At 40.5% G+C, this 21508-nt stretch overlaps 1 protein-coding gene across 3 annotated transcripts in view; it reads right to left on the reverse strand.

Moving 5' to 3' along the window:
• The window catches only part of wscd1a (WSC domain containing 1a), a 132553-nt gene extending 115638 nt beyond the window's left edge, over window positions 1-16915 (reverse strand). For 2 of the 3 annotated variants that reach the window (XM_048557620.2, XM_059655415.1), the window contains exon 1: window positions 16106-16915. The gene's annotated coding sequence lies outside the window, so the exon portion shown is untranslated. Of the gene's footprint in view, window positions 1-14841 lie in introns of all 3 variants that reach the window. The other variant, XM_059655414.1, reaches the window with a different exon arrangement.
• Between the last annotated feature and the right edge of the window lie 4593 nt (window positions 16916-21508).

A 21508-nucleotide genomic window follows, 5' to 3' on the forward strand; every position in this document is an offset into this window, starting at 1 on the left:
TGATAGGGTTCAGAAAAGATCTACAAGGACATTTCCAGGGTTGGAGGGTATGGGCTATAGGTAAAGGTTGAATAGCCTGGGACTATTTACCTGGAGTGTCAGAGGCTGAGAGTGACCTTATAAATGTTTACAAAATCATGAGAAGCATGAATAATGTGAATAGCCAAGATCTATTCCCCAGGGTAAGGGAGTCCAAAACTAGAGGGCATAGGTTTAAGGTGAGAAGCGGAAAGACTTAAAAAGGACCCTAAAGGGGCAGCATTTTCACGCAGAGAGTGCTGCATGTATAGAGAATGAGCTGTCAGAAGAAGTGGTGGAGGCTGGAACAATTACAACAAAGGCATCTGGATGGGTATATGAATAGGAAGGGTTGAGAAGGATATGGGCCAAATAAGACTATATTAATTTAGGATATCGGGTCAGCATAGATGAGTTGGACTGAGTTGTTCATGCTGTACATCTCAGATATGATGACTCTCTAAATGCAGGATTACAGAGATACAGTAGGGGAATGGATCTGGTTGGGATGCTCTTCAGAGGGAAGGTGTTGATATGATGGGCTGATTGACCTGCTTCCACACTGTAGGGGATTCTCGGATTCTGATTCTAGAAGGTGACTAGAGGAAAAAAAAGCACTGACCTACTGAGATCCTCCATTGCTTGTCTGATTGGAGGGACACTGGGAAAATGCTCCAAGTCCTGTTTCTTCTGACATTGGTGGAGGAGGCAGGTGGAGGTACTAGAATATGATTCTTGCTACATTCAGAGTCAGTGAGAATGTTAGTAAGCTTCTGCTCCAGGCACCCCTCTCCTCAGGCAATTTAAAAGGGAGGAAAATCCAACCCAAGGGTTTCTGTGCTATCTCCCTTTGTGTTTCCCTACAAGTGAATGTTCCCTGGGTGCAAAGCAATGGAAAAGTCTTTCTTTGATTCTTCTTTAATAAATGCCACTACATTTTCTCTGCACAGCAAGAGGGTCATGAGCTAAGTTATATAGAAATTGCATATTTCTAAGTATATCTTGTCTTAGATACAAAACACTTTACATTTAAAGATTCTTAATGCATTTTAACCCCACAGCTAAACTTAATCCTGTAATGCATTGTTTGCTTATGTTTAGTTTTTTTTTATATACTTCTCTCAGAAAATAGCAGGAATGGTTTACTGTTGAGCAAAAAAGAGTCCTGGTTTCAGAAAATCCACTTGCTTTAGTTCAACATCCTTCAGAGTACATACCATAGAACTGGGTATATGCTATAGTGGTACTGCCTCCTACTACAGATGCTAAAGATAATTTTGCTTTCCAAGGCAATCAGTGCAGAAGGGCTCAGAACTGCACACTTGCCCAGATGTGACGTAATATCACTGTCACATAACCAATGCTGTGTCTCAGTCTGACCCAGTATTAAGCTCCAATGATCTACCCTTACGTGAAACAGGAGGTTCAATGACAGCTTTGAATCACTTGCTGCTTATTTTCTTTAAGCACTGAGTGGAAGTCAACTAGCAATAATCCTCAACTATTCTGGTCTCATTTTAGTAATGTGTAAAGCTCTGACTGATATTAATGACCTACATTAATACAGTCAGCATTGCAGTCATCATAACTGTTATTTTGTGCTTCATGCCCAGGATTCAAAACAGACAACTCATTGCCATTTCAACATACACAGTCTGTTATGTCTCATTGTTAGCATGCAGCAGTTCTTTAAGAAAAATACTTGTGATACCATCATTGTATCATATCACATGACCTACATGTAGGAAGGTCTCAGATTCCATCTTCACTGGGGCCATTTAAAGCGTTACATGGTGATTGAAGTCTGCCATTGTACAGAGAGTTTAATATTAGTCCAGACACTGACTGTCATTTGCACATGCCATGGGTTGCAACAAATGTCTGCTGAATCTTTTATCCAGGCTTTTGTTATGGGAGCTAACATAAGCATTGCTGCATCAGACACATAGACCTCACCATGGTGGTGGCAGAACAGAGGAGACACAGTATGTTTTATCTTTCTGGGAATGTGGGGTGGAAATCATTTACTTTCCATTCCTAGTTGCCCTGAAGGTTCTGTGGAATTCTTCATAGTTCATACAATCTCTATTGTGTGGAAACAAGTCATTTGGCCTGTTGAGTTCATACTATCCCATCCAGAAGCACCTATTACCCTATTCCTCAACCCCTGCTTCTCCCACGGCTAATCCACCTCACCTGCACTTCCCTAGACACTATGGGCAATTTAGCACAGCCAACCCACTGAACCTGTGCATCTTTGGACTATGGAAAGAAACCAGGGCACCTGGAGAAAACCCATTCAGACATGGAGAGAATGTGTAAACTCTACACAGTCAGACAGTCGCTCAAGGGTGGAATTGAACCCAGGTCCCTGGCATTGTGAAGCAGTACTACTAAACACTGAACCACCTTGCCGCTTCAAGAATTTTATCAAGTTATGTGCAAAAGCATATCTACTGTGCTGCTTGGACAGGATCACCAGAATTTTGACCAAACAACTGATCATAATAGAAACAAAATACTATATCAAGCCCCTTTAACTCCATAAAAACACTTCTGTCAACTAACAACCTGGAGCTCGACCCTACTGTGCTCAAGCCTCAAAGTTTTGTACTTCACCTTGTGGCAACTCATCCTGATCACTAAGTAATGGTCTCAAGATGTGTTCACATATGCAGTGCAAATTCCTGGAAATATAGATGTTGACTGTGCTGTTGGGATGGGAAACACAACAAGGGAGAAACAAAACCACTCACATCTCCATATTCTGATAAGGCAGCAGATGGAACATTATTAACACTCGAGCACTTCCATCATTTGGGTTTTGTTCTTTCATTAAATGAAGCACAGCTCATTAGTACACAGTCTGTGGGAATGGACACAGACTAATCACAGGAAGCAGTGTTGAATATATGCTACATATCAGCTAGCTTGATCAATCCTACAATAGTTGGAGGACCCACATTGTCTAAAGCTTCTCCTGAAATGGTCCAGGTCATGCATTAATTCCCCACTTACTGTTTAATTGAGATTTGATTCTACCATAACAGCACTAGGGACCAACAATGGAAGGTGGTATGCTACTTCATATTATGTATATTCACATTTTGACTGTGCAAGAGTAAAATTAATTTCACCCATACCTTTAACAAAGTTCACTGAAAAAGGAACACCACTGCACATCCACCGCCATACTGGTAAACTGGTGTGGCTTTTTAAAAATTTATTCTAGGGATGTGTGTAAGACTAGCAAGACCTCAATTTAGAGCACAGTGGTACAGCACAGGAATGGGCCCTTCAGCCCACACAATGCTCTGCCGAACATGTAGCCAAATTAAACTAAGCTAGGGTGCCCATCTACCATTGCTCTGGCTGTATGACATAGAAGGGCAGTTAGGAATCAGCTTTGGAACTGTAGTCATACACTGGTCAGACTCTTACTACTGATTTGTTCCCGATTTGTGAATCAGTTGTACACATAACTGTCACATATAAATATAATGACTTTTTATTTCCAAACCTTTTTTAAAAACACACTGAATTCAAATTCACAAACCATCAGGAGAGGTTTTAAACATGCGTACTCTGGATTGTTAGTTTACACCTCTAGATTACTAATCCAACAAGGATATTATGTTCCGATTCAAATTTTAGACCACCCTTAGAACTTTCTCCCACATTGTTCTGTTGGTCATGTGCAGGTTAAAGTGTCCAGTGACCTGCTGTAACTACTTGGGTTCATTACAAACTATGGCACACCCCCTCACCTTCCAAATGCGATGCATTTGCGTGAATAAAAAAAATCAGAAGGTTAGAAGCTGCGGTTTGTCTCAAGAGTTCTTTACTTTTCTTTTTTTCCCATGAAGCAACAGTGCACAACTGGACAGATGCAAGATTTTGCGTTCTAGCGAAGCTCAACACAAACTGGAAGAACAACACGTCACTTCCCGCTTGGGGAACCTGCAGCCCTCCGGACTCTCATCAAGGTCAATAATTTTAGGGCCTAAATCCTCCCATGGGCCAGCCCCTTACCTCACACGCCAGGCTTTGTTATCCCATGGCCTACCTTTACATCCCAGCTGTTATTAATCACTTATAGTCCCCATTAACCACTACTCATGCTCCCAACCTGATCATTATCAGCTTTTTAACTGTCCAACTGCTCTTCTCTTTAGTCTCTATCCTATTGTTCACTCACTACTCCATCCCCCTCCCTTTCTTCTGCATATAAATTGACATTTTCCCAGCCACCATCAGTTCTGAGGAAGGGTCACTGGACCAGAAATGTTAACTATTTTTTCTTCATAAATGTTGCCAGACATGCTAAACTTTTCCAGCAACTTAGAAATGTTGTGGAACAAAAAACATAGTTAGATGCTTAAAAAAAATGGGAGGGTTCAGTTATTCAGGATGTGACATGACAATCCCGTTCTGTTTGTTTCTGTTTTAATTTTAAATTACAGATTTCAAAAAGCAAAATAATACATGCTAACTTGACTGGAGTTGGTTTTTATTTTATGGAAAATGGCAATCAACCTATTAATTAATAAAGATAGCTGAAAACATACAACTAATGCTTAAATAGGTTTAATGCCTTGTAAAACAGAGTTTTACTTTACTTCATTAAGTAGCTACTACAAGTTAACTACAAGTTAAAAAGAAGGTTAACAATACCAAAATGTGTTGTGTAAACAACTCACAATCCACAAAGTGGCCACCTAGATCGTCTCTTTAACAGGAAAGCAAATATATAGTATGTGAACATGCAACTGTGAATAACAAAGTTTAGTGGACCATTTCCAAGTTAAGGTTGAGATATTTTATGGCCTCAATACATTAAGCTTTTCAACTTCGGCCAAAGGTCAAATGATTTCAGATCACGCTATGTATTTTTTACAAGTGTCATCGTATCAAGATTTTGAAAGTCAGAAATAAGTGGGGAGGGAAGGTCATCTACCCTTGACATCAGGGCAGCAGTTAAACAAGCATGGTTTCAAAGAACTTTAGCAAAACTGTAGTTGAGTCAATGGGAATCCAGGAGAAACCGCTCCACTGTCTGGAGTCACACCATATGCAAAGGAAGGTGATTGTGGTTGTTGAAAGTTGACCAGCCACAGGGCATCACTTCAAGGAGTTCCTCAGGGTAGTGTCCTAGGCCCACTCAGCTTTAGCTGCTCCATCAATGACCTTTCCTCCATCATAAGGTCAGAGGTGGGGATGTTTGCACAACGATCAAAGCCGTTCACAATTCCACAGATACTGAAGCAATATTAATCCAAATGTTGTGACAGTTGGAGAACTTTCAGGTTTGGGCTGATAGTGTGGCAAAAATGTTACTTGCCCACATGCCCCAGGCAATAAACAAAGACAAGATTTTAAAAAACAAAATCAACTCATTGCTCCAAAACATTCAGTGGAATTACCATCGCTGAATTCCCCCACTGTCAACATCTCAGGGGTTACCATTGACCACAATCTGAAGTGAACTAACCATTAAAATACTGTTACAAAAGTAGGTCAGATGCTAGGAACTCTCCAGTAACTAACAACCTAATTCCTCAAAGCCTTTCCACCATCTACATTTCACATGTCAGAGTTATGGAATATTTCCCCAATTGTCTGGATAAGTCTCAAGAAGTTCAACCATGATAAAGCAGCCCACCTGATATTCTAATACTTTCAACATTCATTCCCTCCACGGACGCACAATGGCAGCAAGTGTTTACTATCTACATGACGCACTGCATCAACTCACAAAAGTCCTTACAACAGCAATGTTGAAGTGCGAGGGCAGCATATACATGAGAACACCACTCTTGCAAGATCCCCTCCAAGTTACACACTGTCCTGACTTAGAAATATGTCACCGTTCATTCACTGTCACTGGAATTCCCTCCCTATTGGCACTGTAGGTGCCCCTACACTGCACAGATTGCAGTGATGCAAGCTCAACATCACCACCGAGGGTATTTAAGGATGGGGAATAAATGCTGCCCTAGCCAGAAACACAAACACTCAATTACTTTTTGTTTTATTCATTAATGATTGATGTGGGAAAACCATCTATTGACAAAGAAAAACCCTGGCAAGTTACATTTTCCACAGTGTAGATTCTGCCTCATTAACGTTATGCAAATTCCTCATCGCTGCACAGTGCTCAAATATTGCCAGTTTTGAATTCTCTTGAACACATCAACCTTTGAATGGTACAGCCCAGGCTATTTTGCCTAGGTATACACCAATTGCTCTCTTGAAGAGAACGCAAGCAGTCCCACATCCACATTCTTTTCCAATCCTAGCCTACTGTATGCAGCTGTTTTGTATAATAGGTCTGCAAAGTCAATATAGTTAACAAGATAGGGAACATGAGTCACTTCGCAGACAGCCCTATAGGCATCCTATCTTTTCTACTTAACTACTTCTACATTGTGCAGCATCCTACCTTTGCACATTTTGAACTGATTGCCATCCTATGTACAACCTTTCTTTATTACTGTTATGTCACACCTTCCCCACAATGTGAAAATCTCAGAGGCATCTCAGTTGAGATACAGTAAACAGAGCTGAGTAAAGGAATAGTACACCTCACCAGCAGTCAAAATCAGACCACAGGCATGAGAAGCATTTATATACAAGTGACAAATAGGACCTTTTTTTGAAAACAGTTCGGTATTTAGCTATCAGATAGAACATAGAACATAACAGCACAGTACAGGCCCTTCAGCCCTCAATGTTGTGCTGACCTGTCATACCGATCTCAAGCCCATCTAACCTACACTATTCCATGTACGTCCATATGCTTGTCCAATGACGCCTTAAATGTACCCAAAGTTGGCGAATCTACTACTGTTGCAGGCAAAGCGTTCCATTCCCTTACTACTCCGAGTAAAGAAACTACCTCGGACATCTGTCCTATATCTTTCACCCCTCAATTTAAAGCTATGCCCCCTCGTGCTCGCCGTCACCATCCTAGGAAAAAGGCTCTCCCTATCCACCCCTCTGATTATTTTATATGTTTCAATTAAGTCACCTCTCAACCTTCTTCTCTCTAATGAAAAGAGCCTCAAGTCCCTCAGCCTTTCCTCGTAAGACCTTCCCTCTATACCAGGCAACATCCTAGTAAATCTCCTCTGCACCCTTTCCAAAGCTTCCACATCCTTATAATGTGGTGGCCAGAACTGTACACAATACTCCAAGTGCGGCCGCACCAGAGTTTTGTACAGCTTCACCATAACCTCTTGGTTCCAGAACTCGATCCCTCTATTAATAAAAGCTAAAACACTGTATACCTTCTTAACAGCCCTGTCAACCTGGGTGGCAACTTTCAAGGATCTGTGTACATGGACACAGAGATCTCTCTGCTCATCTACATTACTAAGAATCTTACCATTAGCCCTGTACTTTGCCTTCTGGTTACTCCTACCGAAGTGGATCACCTCACACTTGTCCGCATTAAACTCCATTTGCCACCTCTCAGCCCAGCTCTGCAGCTTATCTATGTCCCTCTGCAACCTACAGCATCCTTCATCACTATCCACAACTCCACTGACCTTAGTGTCGTCTGCAAATTTACTAACCCATCCTTCTATGCCCTCATCCAGGTCATTTATTAAAATGACAAACAGCAGTGGACCCAACACTGACCCTTGCGGTACACCACTAGTAACTGGTCTCCTGGATGACTATTTCCCATCAACTACCACCCTCTGGTCTTCTTTCAGCCAGAAAATTTCCGATCCAAACTGCTATATCTCCCACAATTCCATTCCTCCGCATTTTGTACAATAGCCTACTGTGGGGAACCTTATCGAACGCCTTGCTGAAATCCATATACACCACATCAACCGGTTTACTCTCATCTCCCTGTTTGGTCACCTTCTCAAAAAACTCAATAAGGTTTGAGAGGCATGACCTTCCCTTCAAAAAACCGTGCTGACTACCCCTAATCAATTTATTCTTCTCTAGAAGATTATAAATCCTATCCCTTATAACCTTTTCAAACACTTTACCAACAACTGAGGTAAGGCTCACTGGTCTATAATTACCAGGGTTGTCTCTATTCCCCTTCTTGAGCAGGGGTACCACATTTGCTATCCTCCAGTCATCTGGCACTATTCCTGTAGACAATGATGAGTTAAAGATCAATGCCAAAGGCTCGGCAATCTCCTCCCTGGCTTTCCAGAGAATCCGAGGATAAATCCCATCCGGCCCAGGGGACTTATCTATCTTCACCCTCTGTAGGATTTCTAATACCTCTTCCTTGTGAGCCTCAATCCCACCTAGTCTAGTAGCCTGTATCTCAGTATTCTCCTCGACAACATTGTCGTTTTCTAGAAAAATATTCATTTAGCGCTTTCCCTATCTCATCTGACTCCACACACAACTTACCACTACTATCCTTGATTGGGCCTAATCTTACTTTCATTATTCTTTTATTCCTTAAATACCTATAGATCCAAGGCAATGCCTAACTACTCCAACCAAAAGTCATATCCAAAAGTAGAATTTGAATGCATCAATTCTATTTGATGCTCACACTCAGAACTCTTGACCCACTTATAATAAATGCATAGATATATCATCATTATCCAAGGAGACATTCACTATCATTTAACTTATAAAAAGGTCAATGCTGAATATTAACAAACTATTGTCTAAAAACAAGAGTTCAAACATCTTAGACTTTGTGATAATGCATTAAATATTTAACAGGGGAAGGAAATGGTTTTAAATTTAACTTATTTTGCGATGACTTACAGTTGGTTTGGCTTCCACCACATTTTATTTATAAACAGAGGTGGAAGCAGCGATATAAACATTCTTTGCATACAAAGTAATTTTTTTTTAGTAAATCAATATAAATAATTTTATAATTATAATTTCATTGTGATGCACAGATTTTGTGATGGAAATAACTAATGAAATATTTCAGTGATGAGTTGTCATTTTTTGACTTACAATAAATTTTAAAGCACTGTAATGTTTGTCAACATTAATTTAGAACAACATATATAAAATCAATAGAAGTACTAATTTAATGTCAGTGTTTTCAGCAAAGCTCCTTATACATTTATGCACATAACCAAACAATGATTGGCAAAAAGTTAATTTATACAAGGAAAAACTCAATAAGGTTTGCAAGAACAACTGCATGTAAAATAAACCTTCTTGGATATGCTTTTATTATTTTAAAACATGTATTGATTGTAGACAGAGTGTCAGAAATATTCCTTTTGTTAGCATATTAGCTAAACAACAGCTGCTTCAAGCCAGCTTTGGTCTACATGTAATGGAAAAGTAAAACATATGGGTTCATTGATCACTGCCTATTATATTAAAAGATGCAGCTAGTATTTCATGTGGGAATGCTATCTCTTTTTATTTGTAACTTGTATTGCTTTAGGCACATTTGCATTCACAGATTTATTGCTAAGCCACAAAAAGTTCCTATAATGACGAGCAGGTCAATAGCTGGCTCCCGAGTGATCTGATTGCCAAGCTTCAGGCCACACATTTTTATTGACCAACTAAACAAAATCACATTGTGTGGTTGCTTTTGTTTTGTAACACATTCCATCGAATGCAAAACCCCCGTCTCTCATACAGAAATAAAACCATAAACCACAAGCATCCTGGGAGGCACACTTCAATTGCAAGTTGTTCTTTCCAATCAGATTTCCTGCAAAATAGATATGGAAATAAATCCATTATCTCCCAATAGAAGCATGTTAGATCATCAAGAGCTGTGAATAACAGGGCTGTTTTGTCTGGACAGTCAAGACTCATGATCAAGCCAGGATCTTAGGACATTATCTCATTCACTAACGCAGGCCAAATTTTTTTTAGGTATTTGAACATAAACCATCCTGAATAGCACTAACCAAAATTTTACATGTGTTATTCCTCATTAAGCTGAGGTGATTTAACATTTAAACTTCTTGTGATGCTGAACAATCACCAGTGTATGCATATTGCTAATCATGGATTTCAAGACAGTGGATAATTGTTGACATCTATCATGATGTTCACTGCTATATAAATGAAAAGAAACAACAATAAAATGAAACTATTCCAAGATCCTTTTACATGACACATGATATAAAAGGGCATTGAGTGCCACCTCAAAGCACCAACCTTCAGATGACAATAATGTGAAGTATACAATGAGATTACTGTCACGCCATCAGTCCTGTATAACCAGTGAACTGACTATTTTAAAATACTATTATTTTTAAGATTTTTTCCTCCTTTTAAATCCACCAAGCTAACACCTTATGCTGTATCTTAACTGAAGAGACAAGGAGACACATGCTATGGGCCTCTGCCAATATTGCTCTGTAGCCCATTTTTTGAGAGCTACAGCAGAGTGGACAGGGATGACAGCCACTGATTTCTCTTTGCTTCCTCTGGGAAGCACATTCCCCCTTCATCAAGACGGACTAAGATTTGGAGCAGTCAGTGCAGAGGTCATAGCTGTGAGCTCACATTCCATCACCTAGTTATTTTATATTTCTCTTTGCTCTGTTGGTATTAATCTTTAGTTCAATTTCTCATATCTAGCTGCCCTTTTAAAACAGTAGCTGTAAATGAAATGGACAACATAGCAATTTTAAACAAAACTCTAAGTTACAATTCATGAACAAAGACAAAAAGGAATAGTTTATGATTTATAAATGTGTGGAAACAATCAAAGAAATTTTAATTAATGAGAACTTCATGAGGAGACATACAGCTTTTATTATCACAAATTGATATTGAGAAATTAATTAATTATAACAGAATCATTCGATCAAAAAGTAAAACATTTTGAAAAGAAGGATTGATTAGCCCTAAGATCGCACCAAGCTAATAGAAAATGTCTAAAATGTTGCTGTCAAGCCTCATGTGGATCCAAAAGTAAGAGGGTCAGAAGTTAAAAGATTGAAATCAAGTATTTAGTTGGGCAGTCCAATTATATTTAACATTGATCAATGAAATCAAAACTGTGGGTCATAAGTATGCACTGAACTGAAATTGATTAGCACAGGAAGCACTTTCTTTTCCAAAAACAAAGGCCTGAGAATAACAGTCACTTCCTTGTTCAGGCACTGTGATGAAGCTAACAAAATGAATAAGACAATGTTAAGATACAAGGCTAATCTTTCCTCCCCACTCCAAGATTTCCCTGCAACAGAATCCATGTCCGCATTAAGGACACATCAGGAAATCAAAGTTAAATCTTCCAACGTGAGTTTGTAGCAACTAACTACAGTAATATAGCGGTTGTAGAGTGAACTAGTAATCCACAGATCTAAACCAATAATCTACTGAAACTAAGTTATCACTTAGACTATTTGAGTGTTTTTAATTTGGCACAAACACCGAAGGGGTTAAAACTGGTAAAAATGAGCACAAAGCTTATTGTAAAAATACAACTGGTTCACTAATGTGCTTCAGTGAAGCAGACCTGCCCTCCTTATGTGAGCTGGCCAAGGTATAGGTCTGCACTTTCACAGCAAATGTGGCCGACTCTTAAAGTGTCTTTCTAAGTGGCCCTAATTATTCACTAGATCATACCAAATTTGTTTCATTGGTTTAAGCAGATTGGCCCATTACCACCTCTCAGGCAATTTGGGATGAACAAAATGCCAACCTTACCAGTGAGCTCCTATCCAGAGACTGAATTGTTAAAAGTCATGTAGGATGCTTCACTAATGCAAGGGCCTGCAAAATCCTCTATCTTGAATTGGACAGTTAGGATTTGAGGCTGCAGGGTGATATTCTAACACAGAACAAACTTAGCATTTATTCTAGATGGAATACTGCTGCATGTTGTGATGAGAGATTTTAAGTACTGCAAGGATGAGCTTCAGTAGGATAAATTACCTTTTCTTATAATAGCTTTATGCACGTTGTAATGAGACCACAGTATTGGTATCCATGAAACTCCAAGATTAATTTTATGTTTGATTGAACTTGTAAGAATAAATCTAATTCAAACTTAAAAACTCTAAATGTTATACACTATTTTAAAATGTTATGCATTAAACTTGAATAGATCCCACTTGTAATTCCACGCCCTCATTACAAATTGGTATATGAGGAAAAAAAAGAGTCCTGCAATGAATAACAGCGTGGTTGATGGATTTAGAAAGCATTTCACCAACTGCTCATTTTCATTTCCCTTTTGTCTTCCCCTCCACTTCTCTCCCATTTCTTCTCTGCCTTCAAATGGTACACATTGCAACTCACTGGAACATTCTCTGCATCCTCACATCACATCACCATCCGAACTCCACTTGTGCCCCAAGGGGCAACAAACTGACACAAAGATCCTGTGCCTTCCTTTGAAAATACACCAAGCTCTCCCCCATCTTCCCTTAGCGATCTCCTCTTGGGCACGTACCTAGACACACCCTGATACTAGGCTACTCCTTGATTTCCTCTATTTTCACTCTCTCATTCATGACCGTTCCTTCAGATAATGCCCACTGAAAGTCTTCACCGATATTTCTCCAACTTGTCATCTTCCTGTCTGCATTCATAAATCTCCTTACGGTCTTTTACTTTGATATGTCTTTCCATCCTCAGTCTTTTGCCATTTTCTTTTCCCGCTCCTGTTTTGTAACCATAGTTTTCCCCTTACTGTGAAGTACTTTGCTCACTGGTGAACCTCTTAAACTACATCATAAAATAACAGGGCATTTCAACAGGCAGTGACTGTGAATGGTGTGAGCTGGGGTGGCAGAGGTAACAACTGTCAAATCTTCTTAAATATTCTTTCACAATAATGTAATTGATCACAATCAAAACTTGTGATGTAGTTTAAGATTTCTATTCTGAAAGCGTTACTTAGAATATCTGTTGCTGCCAGCAGTGATCAAAGTCACATTAGCCCTCATTATTTAATCATCACCCTTCCTTGTACTGTAACTAATTCAATACCTCAATACACCAAATTATACCCTTTGTGAAGTGATCCAGCATCTATATTGTATTACTATTTGTGTCCTGTGGCACTAACCACAGACAAGTCACTCAGCAAATCATGAAACCATTTTTTTTCTGCCAAGTGTCAAGACCACTTATACAGCAACTGTTGCTAAGATACTTCCATCAAAATTATTCTACACATTTCTAATGTAGATGGGTGTAAGATGATGTATTGACTACATTGGTTTAACTACTACACAGTAGTGTTTATTCCACTAAGTTTTACATCCACAAAATTTTATACTGTCAAACAATAGCTGATGATCACACCTCCCTGATCAATGTTGCCCCACTGATTATTTTAGTGATAATACAGCACAATCTCAATTAAATGAACATTACTTGTGCCTTAACCCTTACAATTACTTTCCTTGCTTATTTATTTTGTGTTTCCAACCTATGTCAATGCATTCTCTGCTTCACTCAATGAATTCCACGGGTTTACAATGGATTTAATCTCTGCAATTAAGCACACCCATCCTGCTGAAAACTGCTACCTCACAGAATTCTGTTAGCACAAAGAGGAAATAAGTCTTAGTTGTATCTTTTAAGATGCTCCCTAAAACCCACCTTTCTGACATGTGGACACCTATCCTAATGCTCGTTTGGGTCAATTTTTGTCGAGCTATGATGCACTACTTTTCCGATATTACAGTTACTCCAAATACAAATGTTGCTGTCAGCATGTAATATTGTAATAACTTAAATATACTTAAGTTGCAAATGCCTGAATGAGTTCCTATCAAGTCCTAAATAGTCTAGATCTGTAAAGATAGCAGTGGACTGAAAAGAATTCTAACATTGATGTAATAAATATTCAGTCCATTAACTAGAGGTAGCATTCAACTCACTTAGATAGCAGTGGCCACAGCCCACATTTAAACTTCCACTGAAAATACAGTATTTTGGAACAGTTTTCTTTCCAAGTGATTTGCTCAGAATGGAATTTTGACAATTCAACAGTGGCTCCTGTGGCAAATATAACTTGTCCGTCACAGCCTTAGCACACATCAAATAACTTACTGTTGAGTTGCGTGAGGAAACCTACTAACGACATGAAAAAAACACACATTCTCAACGCAACAGTTGAGACTGAATTTAAACCAAAGCTATGAAATTGCTCCTGACACGGTTTTGGGTGGGAGGCGGTCACACTGAGGGGAAAAAAAAGCGCTTATCCTAGTATTCAGGTACAAAATAAACAATATTACTGTAACACCCCGTGGAGTTTTTTTTAGGGGGCGGGGTGGGGGGTAATCATTTCAACTCAGTCACTAATCTCTGCATTATTTAGTTGAGCAGGGGTGCACGCCGCGAGTAATCACAGTCAGGGAGTGAGTGAGTTCGGTGCCAGTTGGTAGCACAGCTCCTGTTTGGAAACAGTTCAGTGGCAGGAAAGCGAACTTGTGCAGCAGCTGTAGGAATTGGACAAGTCCACATCCAGTCCTGAGCTACCTCCACCAATGCAGAGCGAAAACGGCAGCTTTTGTTTTGGACGGTAAAAGAGATGAGGCTCACGTCGAAAGTGGCAAGTGATGTCTTTTTGCCCGGAGGAATCCCGAAGTGACCCGGTTTCATGGGCTGCTGTTGCTGGGTTGGAGCGGCTCCTTTTCTGACGGACGCGTGATATTTCTCCATAAAGCGCTCGCAATGTGTCAACAAAAAAAGGAAAGTAGCGAGAGCAGTTGGGAAGTTAAGTCTTTACCTGCGCTTGTTTGACCCAGCTCCCTGATCTCCGTAAGCAGAGGGGAGGGAGGCTCTGTTGCCAATTGTTATCAATAATATTCGCAATTTTAAATTGCGAAACTGAATTTGGCCCTTAATCCCAGGGACTGTTTGAAAGGAACTTACCCAGATCCTCCTCTGTCTCCACATTCATTTGAACTCGAATTCGAGCCTTACCACGGAACGAGATTTTTTTTGTTTATAAAATAACAAATGCGTCATCCAGTGATAAGATAATGCAGCATCATTTTTTGTAAATAAAAAGGACGTTTTATTCTGCTCTCCCAACCACCTCCCGTCTAACCATCGCCTCCAGTTTCAGACTTGAAGAAAAGATGCCCCCTACATGTTGAACGGTTCATTAAGTCAGTGGGGTTCTACCAAAAAAAAATCACGCATTAAACAGAGATGGGCTTTAGTGAGACAGCGGTAGTGTCCGTACCTCTAAGCCAAAAGGGTCCGAGCTCAACTCCCTCTTGTCCGGGAGATGCCTGAACAGGTTGTTTGTGAAATATTGTGTAATTGAAACAGGGATGGTCTGTACGCTACGTAAAACAGCTCCGTCTTATCTCTGTGTTAGAACTGCAATAGGAATCGAACGGGTTAACCCTTCATTCGTCATGTGCAACACAATTTCAGGTCAGTTTCACATGGCAACTTCCCCACCAGCACATGCACACACACCCTTATGTCCCAGGAATATCGGGCAGCTCTAAATACGGCATCACTCGCAAATATTTTGGAATGGAGAGAGACTGCTGCTTTCCAAACCTCAGGGACAGTGTGCTGCTCTGTACAGATATTAATAAAGTCACAGGCGGAGAGGGGGGGGGGGGGGTGAGAGAACCGAACCTTTCACTCTGCCCAGGAGGTATCAATGACTGGTTTGAATCTGTCGGTGCAGGTGGCTTTTCTGTTCCCTGGGCGGCCAGCCTGAGTGTTGGGTGCCTCACGGCTCAGAGTTAAACTGCACTAAGACTGGAACCGCGCGTCCCCTGGTGTGCAGACCAGGAACTGTCCATCGTACAGAGCACGGCTCCCCTCCGCTCACTCAGCCCTTGCGCTAAGCGGCTGTCTCGCAGGCTTTTGGCACTTCTGAATTGATTTTGCATCCTCGGCATTGCTTAGCACGGGTTCTCCTGCAGTAGGTGGCGAAGCCCGCACGCCGGCAGTCCCTGTGGGTGAGTGTCGGACACCCAGACCCTAAAGGGAAATCCTGCAGAATGAACTCACTTTGGACTAAAGGAACGATGTCAACTCACCTGCCCCCCACGAACGCTCTGCTCTCCACTCCTTGTTGTGAATTCAGCAAAGATTTTCCCCAAAACCACCCACACCCCCCCTTCCTAAAACAAAAAACCCTCAAACACAACCCTGGTTCCAGTCTTACCACAAGCTGTTCCTTTCAATGCTCAGTCCTAAGGTCGGTCCCTGGCTAGGCTCGACTTTGTAATGCTGAAGCTACTGAATGCCCACTTCCCACTGTTTTCCTGCCTTTTTTTTCCCACTGTCTGCCCTGAAGTTTTTATTCTCAGAAATTGTGCTCATGCGCAGTGGCATTCCCCCACCCCAACCCCGACCACTCATTGAGATGTCCTCCGGGTCCTAAAAGCCGGTTGTTTCCATTGTTATTAGACCCCAAGCGCAGAAAAAAATGAACGTCCCCTGGATCATTTTCTCTTCCTCGCGTCTCCTTGTTTCGTCCAAGCTTCACAATGATGTAAGCAATGCCTGCACAATTTGATTTCGACTAGTTTTTTTTTCATCGCCTAAACGATGCCCTGCATCGGGATGTGGTTTTAACGCGATAAACTTTGGGGTCAATTCTCAAAAACAAGAGTTGAGGAAATTGGTTCACAGTAAATCCACATTCATTTAGCATTCCGCAGAAGCCAGCTTCAGAAATTTCAACTTGTACCGACTGCACAAACCGGGTAGTTTGTCCTTAAAGATTCCACCACACATTGTCCTCTTCGTAGGCAACATGTCAGTCGTTAGATGCCTCGATATGCCTGTCCGAACTGCGCTGCATTGCAAAACCCAAAATGACTTCAAAGCAGACGAAAAGTTAGATTGAATAATCTGTGTGCGCGCGCACTATTGGTATCTGCAACATTCAGTCCGCCTTTTAGATAGTGGAAATATTACAGGCCAACAAGGTATTTTGGATTGGAATTGGGTTCAGTGAGCAGGCTGTGGAGGAGGGAAAACATCGCGCAGAGTGAATTAAGGGACAGCTCAGCACTCTATAGACGGTCTCTAGGACCCTGCGATTAGAGCTGGGATGCTACAATTTAAGTTTCCATGGAAAAGTTGATCAGTTGCTTGCATTAAACCGGGATCCATTCATTATCGTGGTCCATTGGTGTGAGGCTGGAAAAGCACAACAGGTCAGACAGCATCCGAGGAGCAGGAAAAGATAACGTTTCGGGTCTGACGAAGGGTTTCGGCCCTACCTGCTCCTCGGATGCTGTCTGACCTGCTGTACTTTTCCAGCCTCACACCGACAGACTCTGCCTTCCAGTATCTGCAGTCCTCTGGGTCTCCTCGTTTGTTCTCGTGCAGTGGCAGTATTAATTAGCACAACCCAAGCCTAGGGTCTAGCCGTCATCCTCGCCTGAGACTTTTCACTAAATGAAGACAGGCTCCTTCGCACCAGTGGCGAGAAGCATTCGCCTCACTGTTACAGACTAACTAAACAACAACGTCAACTTGCGTTGAAGGCAAAGAAGGCGCTGCACAGAGGCGAAAGCAGACAGTGGAAGGGAAGACTTGGGGAAGGTGAATTTGTTCTTTGGCAGTGGGCAAAACTGTTGCAATGAACCTCCCATCGCTTTAACACCCACACGATATTTTCCTTTCACGATGGCTTCGGTTGCAACTCGATGAGGATTGGTCAAACGCTTGGTTCATAGCGGCCGGATTAAAGGAGAGTTTGATGGGGACTGGTCATTCAGATCAAGATTTTGTTGCATTTTCACCAAAAGGACTTTGGCTCACGCCGAACATTTGTACACGAATGCGCCAGCTTCCCTTTGACAATAATAAGGCTTAGTTTAGCTAATTATCGTCGCCTGCTCAATACGACCGGACAACGAGGAACCTGCAAGCAGGAAGGATGTACTGCGAGGGCTCATTAAGAGTTTCACAGTATCTACATGCACTACAACCTAGTTGAACAGTGTCCCAGATGAGAATGGTCTTTTAGAACAAAGAATTTATTCAATGATAGCGTTCCTTCAAACCCTTAAAAATAATCCTATTTTATTTGAGAAAGGTTAAAAATTAAGTTGTATTTTCCAATTGAAAGTAGATAAATCATGCCTATCTGTACATCAACATAAATCAGCAATGTTATTCGGCATTTAAAATGATGGAATGGAGCAAACTGCAAATTTGAATCTCCGGACTTGGGCAGGTCTAAGTAGTTTCTAATCTTTCTTGGACCCCTTCACCTCCCATTATTATGCAAGTATCAATTCAGTTTGAAGTGGTGATCTCCAGACCAAAGACTAATGATTATGATGCAGTCTTTTAATGTTTTTCGAGTAGCCATTCACAGTAGATTTTACCCGAAAACAAGTCAGCATGAACTTTACTAGTTTTGCATAAGTGAATGAAGTAAGCCAAAAAATGTCAAATCAAAAGGAGAAACCACTTCATCAGTGAAAAAAAGATATACATTCTGTGGCACTTCAAGCATTATCAGGGCAACAAAATATTGTGCCATGGTTGTAAATTATTCATTGTATGATCTATTGTGTAATGAACATTTTGATGAAAAAAGAGCAAATTGCTTCTCAAAAGTCTTCACTTCTTATTCTCTTTGAAAGCTTAGTTTTATTGACAATGAACTGGGTAGATAAACAATTCATTTGCAATGGCTATGCTTGTGTGTATCATCATAGCACAAATCAGCTATAAAATAGCAGCTTGAACTCATGAATAGATAGTCTGAAAGTGAAATAATATCCCATGGAGCTACTGAGGCTGTCTCCTCAACAGCAACTTGAAAAGGAAAACATTGTTTGTGATTAGCAATAATAACTACCTGCTTCTTGACAGCAAACAGATAAGTAAGTTGGACTAACACTGAATGAATGTGACTGTACGGGTAATTTGGTTTCATCTAACCAATTGCATATTACTGTATCGCCTACCTTTTCTTTGCAATCTTTTGATCTTAACGGTACAAAAATATGTCTTCTGTAAGTCATGCTCTGAATATGTATATTTTATCCAATGGACACAAATTGATGTGCTACATTCAGTATAATTAATAAACACCCTCCATGATAACACCCTCCATGTTAGTACAGCACCGACACTTAATTACATTTAATACAGACCTTGTTACTCATTTATAATACAACCATAAGAGCAGCTCTATAATAAATCATCACTAGGATAATCAATGATCTTAAAGAAAATATTGAAGAATGCATTCTATGCCATGTATTCAAATACGCTCATAATGCCAGGTACAAAAATGCTACAGCCTTCTGAGTAAGGGTCACCAGACCCAAAACATTAACTCTGATTTTTTCTTCACAGATGCTGCCAGACCAGCTGAGCTTTTCCAGCAACTTCTGTTTTTGTTCCTACAGTCTGTCTTCTTGCTTGTTCCTCATGATAGGCCAGTGAAGTCTGAAGTTAAATTATATTATTCCATACATCACTACTTGCTTAATTTATTTCATTATACTGACTGCTATCCCTCTGTCCCACAAGTGCTGAATCCCACAGCTGCAAAGCATATTTATCATTGAATAAATTATTGATGCTTAGTGAGTCTGTTGAGTAAGAGGATACCATCATTTTGATTGTGCTTTAGAACTGATATAAAAGATCCCAAGCTCATTACAGCACTCCTACTTAATTAGTTCACCCATCCATATTTAAGAACAAAACATATTGGAAATGTAAGTAAAATGTAAGTGGTATACAGTGTGTCATTCACTGTGACAGGAGAGGACTTACATCTGTTCCTATAAAAATTGAATCATTATTTCCTATAGCTACAAAATGCTGTGGTTAATTACATCCTTGGATTTTGATAATGCAGGTAAATAGTTCTATGTGATGCCCCAACTGCCCTCTCAGTTGGCTGAGGATTATCACACTGTATGGTGGCTCAGTGATGAGCACAGCTGCCTCACAGCACCAGGGACCTGGATTTGATTCCATCCTCAGGCGACTGTCTGTGTAGAGTTTGCACATTCTCCCTGTGTCTGTGTGGGTTTCTACCAGGTATTCCAGTTTCCTTCCACAGTCCAAAGACATGCAGATTAGGTGGATTGGCCATGCTAAATTACCCACAGTATTCAGGGATGTGTAAATTAGGTGTGTTTGCCATGGGAAATACAGGATTACAGGGATGAGGTTGGGGAGGGGGGTGGTCTCAGTGGGATTCTCTTCAGAGAGTTGTTGGGCCAAATGGCCTGTATTCACACTGTAGGGATTCTATGATTAATTTGAAGAAGAGCAGGGGTATTTTCTCTGGTACAAAAACAGAAGTTGCTGGAAATGTTCAACAGGTCCAGCAGCATCTGTGAAAAACAAATCAGAGTTAACATTTCAGGTCCGGTGACCCTCAGAACTTCTGAGGAAGGGTCACTGGACTTGGAGTGTTAACTCTGATTTTTTTTATTCACAGATGCTACCGGACCTGCTGAGCATGTCTAGCTAATTCTGTTTTTGCTCCTTATTTTCAGCATCTGCAGTTCTTTCTGTTTTAATTTAGTATTTTCCCTAGTGTTCTGGTCAATACTTAACCCAGTATTACATTGCAACAATACATTAACTGGTCATTATAACATTGCTGTTTCTGTTGCGCTTGTTCACTGCATATGGCTGCCATTCTTCCTGCATGTCAACAATAACTACACTTTTAGCAGTACTTTTTTGGATGCAGTGCTTCTTGAGACATCTGGTGGTTGTGAAAAGTGTATTATCAATGCAAATCATTTTTTAATAATATATTAGCTATTTCTGAAGATGCCCATGCCAAAAAGATGAATGACAAGTTTTACCTTCTTAATGTTTAGCTTAATCTTCCATTTTGGTAGCCTTTTTCAAATATTATTGTAACTGGTAAAGGCTAATCCATGCTGAGAACCTCTGGTTAAAATTAATCTCCTCCCATAAAATATCTAAGTATAAGGAAGATATCTGAATCTGTGGAAAGATTGGAATCCTCCTGTAAGCACACCCCGTGACAGCTGTTTTGCTACATAAGCAGAAATTATCACATTAGGGTGTTAGTGTGTGGCCTTCACAAGAATTGTTAGTTCACAGCAGTTTAACTGTTATTATTAGGAGAAAGATGCCAAACCCTCCCACGGAGACCCAATAGGAAGCAAATGGAAAAAAAGTGCATAAATAACATAGTGTGAACAATAGGTAATACAATCAAAGAAATGGCTACTTCACTGGAGTTTACTCTCCTGTTAAAAACAAATTCTGGGATTGTTTCCTCACATTATTTTGGGATGGTTTGCAGAATGGTACTTGCAGCACTGCAAGTGAGAAGTGAGTAATGTCACAATATGCTGAGTTGTTACACTGACAGACTACTGTTGGCAGGCCTTCCAAATGGTGGAATGCAGCCCCTGCATAGCCATGGGATTAGATTTCAGTGTCTCAGCTTCCTTGGTACCAATGGCTGCCCAGTACCCAGACTAATTTCTGTAATCTGTGACGTCCTGTTGTTTTGTTGGTGAGTTTGACTGATTAGACTGTTCTCTCTGTCTCTGGTCCAATTGCTGCTGCAAAAATGCCTGGAAATAGGTGG

Source organism: Stegostoma tigrinum, chromosome 27 (assembly GCF_030684315.1).
Source record: "Stegostoma tigrinum isolate sSteTig4 chromosome 27, sSteTig4.hap1, whole genome shotgun sequence".
Taxonomy (NCBI): Eukaryota; Metazoa; Chordata; class Chondrichthyes; order Orectolobiformes; family Stegostomatidae; genus Stegostoma; species Stegostoma tigrinum.